Source organism: Cupressus sempervirens, chromosome 10 (assembly GCF_028749045.1).
Source record: "Cupressus sempervirens isolate cs-2001-9-10 chromosome 10, ASM2874904v1, whole genome shotgun sequence".
Classification (NCBI taxonomy): domain Eukaryota; kingdom Viridiplantae; phylum Streptophyta; class Pinopsida; order Cupressales; family Cupressaceae; genus Cupressus; species Cupressus sempervirens.
The window spans coordinates 513,536,488-513,540,069 of NC_143127.1; the positions used below are offsets into that span (position 1 = coordinate 513,536,488).

Below are 3,582 nucleotides of genomic sequence, written 5' to 3' on the forward strand. Positions count from 1 at the left end.
TTTTTTTTTGCAGGTTAAGCATATATTCAAAATGTTTTAGTCCAATTTTCAAAGAATTTTGACACGATTTTTGGGAGTTATGATTTTTTCTTTATTTTTCATAAATATCCGTTTTTGATCGCAAATCAGCACATTTTTTGGAAAAAATTACATTTTCAAAAAAAATTTTGAATTATAATGAGGGTTATTTCTTTGTATTTTGAATTTTGAGGTCGTATTAAGGATCAAAAACTTGATTTGATAAATTTGGCCTGTTTTGACAAATTCGATCTCTAGGGAGAAAATGAAGAGATTTTTTTGAATTTCTTACATTTTTGGAAAGCTCTATGATTTTTAGTAGGGGTCTCTTCTTTTCATTTCTATTTTTGGATCCAAAATCATAGCAAACAAGTCCAATCTTGTTGACTAGGTCAAAAGCAAAGAGTAAAAATGAGAGCATTTGTGATTAGTTTGCACTTTCTTTGCATACACTTGATTGGAAGATAACTTGGATCTTTGAGACAACTAACCACTTTTTATTGCAATATTTTATGTTATTTCACACTAACTTGTGGTGCTAACAAGCTGTGATTACAGGTTTCCATCATTGTGAAAAAAAAATTGAAACATTGCATAAAAAGAACACATGTCAAAGCTTCAAATGCACAAGGGCTACTAAAAATTGTTTGCAGGGCTTCCCAACGCATAAAAACTCAATTTTTCTTGTTCTTTACTTTTACATGTGCGACATATACTAGTTGTTTATTTTTAGGCACATTAAAACTTACAATTGAGATCTTTTGGTGATAGGAGAGTATGCTCTTCACCCTTGTGGTGAATTAGAAATCTTGACTTACCATTTGGTTTCAAGAGTAAGAGGCAATTGAATCTTCTTGGCGTATTTGGGAGAAAATGATTGGAATAGGAGAGTATGCTCTTCACCCTTATGGTGAATCAGAAATCTTGACTTCCAAAAGTTGATCCACTCTTTGTGTAGTTTAGAATCCTTTAGAGGGCCTGCTCTCGGACAACCTGAGAGGAACGACCCAAGTGGGGACAAGCAGATTACCCAGCTCTTCCAACCCACTATAAACTCAAGGCTATCAAGGACACAAAACTTTGGTAGACATAGTGTTTGTTAAAATAGAAATCACCTTTAGATTACCCTCACAACTTAAAAATAGATTTTTTGTTAAAAAAAAAATCAAAATAGTTGCTAATGGATTGAAAAAGACCATAAAACATTCTAATTGTAATATTTACTAGTCAACCAAAGATATATACCTGAACATCAACTTCATTCCATTTGGGTCATAAAGCATTGTTCTTAGGAGGAAAAGAAGTAGGTAAGTCATAGCACTGCACTGCAAGCCAAATGTAATCCATTTGGTGATAAATCTTAGCATTGGGGTGTCTCTCAACTAGAACAGATTTCACTGTTATCTGCAATTAGAAAAAAATCATAAGTGATGAAAATTTTCATTCCTCACAATTAAAAGGTTGGCATATTTTGCATTAAAAGAATGTGAATTGGGATATTTTTTAAGGAAAATATAGTATTTACTTCTAAAACATATTTGTTTTAGCATATATGTATTGTTATATGAAAACCCACTATATAATGATATTAGGTGGGCATGGGAAATTTTTTTACTATTACAACCTGCTTCATGAAATCCTAAACTAAATAAAACATGGGTGTGTTCATTTTAGTTTTAAACACTTCCATCTAAGACAATCAAACATCTCCTTTTGAGAATTCCTATAGACATACATCAAAGAGTTTAAAAATTCTCTCTTTCAATTCTACTTCATTTTTTATTATCTACTACATCATTGATATTTTAATGATTTGTTACTTCCTATAACATTGTATAATAGCTAGAGATTATTTAAGATTGAAGATTTTGATGACAAGAAAGGGAAGATTTGTATTTATTATGGGAATAATTATCCTCAACTAGCTAGGTTTTGAAAAAAGCTTTCACAAGTGATGTTTGCCAGTTGACAAATTCTTGAAAAGCTATTCACTGGTAGTTCCTACAAAGTGTAGGTAATGTCATATAATGATTTATACAATTTAATTACTAACATTATGTTTTTCTCAAAATTGGCCTCCAACACATTACTCATTGTACCTCCAACTAAAAACATGGGATACAATTTCACACAATATTTTTTTACCGCTAATCATTTTTTAATGAGGCTAAACAAGAAATATTTTGTCAATGAACTTGAGTAGATCTTGCAAGAAAGTTTATTTTAGGTATCAATAAAAGTTGACAGTGTTCTTAATCAACATATATAATGTTAAAAATAAGGCATAATAGCCAATTGATCTTTAAAACCCCATAAAAGTACCATACTTGCAATTGCTTATTGTAAAGAGTAACCCTACCCTATAACCTCACCAATCAACCCAAACTGCACATGTTCAGATTGTTCAAGAGCCAATGTAGTAAAACATTCTAATTGAGGCTTCTAAACCCTTGAATAATATCTAGAAGTAAGATGGTTGAGCCAAAGAATGCATGGGACACAAGTGATGCTAGCATCTACCAAAAATTTAAGAAACTTATCTTTTCTTTCCTTGCTAACAACCACACCCACCATCTCCATATTCTTAACAGGCCGACCCTTTCTCCAAAAAGTGTTTGGGCCTCTCAATGAAGTAGGGTTTTGCAGGGAAAGGAGATCAAATGCCAAAATCTTCACATGTGAGAGATGCATAGGGTCTAAGCCTAATTCCCACATTGATCTACCTTCACCCATCAAAATCCAGTTTACTAAGATGCATAGTCATAAAATTTCATGCACTAGCACTTCCAACAATGAGGTGCAATGTCTATGCTAATAGTAGCATATGCTGTATGATATTTTTTAACATTTTGAAAAAGGGTAGTCTGTACTTGAAACTCAAAAGAATCAAGTATTCATATTCAAGCTAAATTCAATAATGTGTAATCAAATACTCCATACACCTATAATGAGTTGATGCCTTTAGCATCTCTGTTTGAGTCCATATCACAATTTGTAGTGAAAAACATTACAACATGAGAAATCTGTCCATTAATGTATAATATACAACATGGGTGTCCTTTAGAAAACAATATAATACTTTGCATACAATAGCTAAAGTAAACTAAAATTATTGATGAAAGCATCATGATGGTATTAATAGCACCAAAATCTCCTATATAGGTAGTAAGCTATTAGCAAAACAAATTCTAAGCCGATGAGGGAATCTGTCAATAATTAATGTAGATCGAAACAAACTCTAAGTTGGATACATAGGCAGTCAAGCTATACTAGTTGCAGACCAAAACAATTTACTTATGGTAGTTTTATCAAATATTGGGCCATTTGTATAATGATTATGATGAAATCAAGAATTGAAACAATTTTGTGACATTACTTTCTAGCCATGAAGCAATCTAACTAGTCTATTATAAACTTTAAATATCATAGCTTAATGGAGATAGGAAATTCAAAGAAAGAATTGAATAAAATCTTCTAACCCCCTAAGAGAATAGACAGTCGGTTACTTCTATAGCTCTTCTTTATGACTCCACTCCCTTTAACTATTTCTTTCCTTTATTTTCT

The 3,582-nt window shown here is 31.7% G+C and overlaps 1 pseudogene; it reads right to left on the reverse strand.

Moving 5' to 3' along the window:
- Positions 1–1,290: 1,290 nt before the first annotated feature.
- LOC149534910 (CST complex subunit STN1-like) lies at positions 1,291–2,751 on the reverse strand (annotated as a pseudogene).
- Positions 2,752–3,582: the final 831 nt, after the last annotated feature.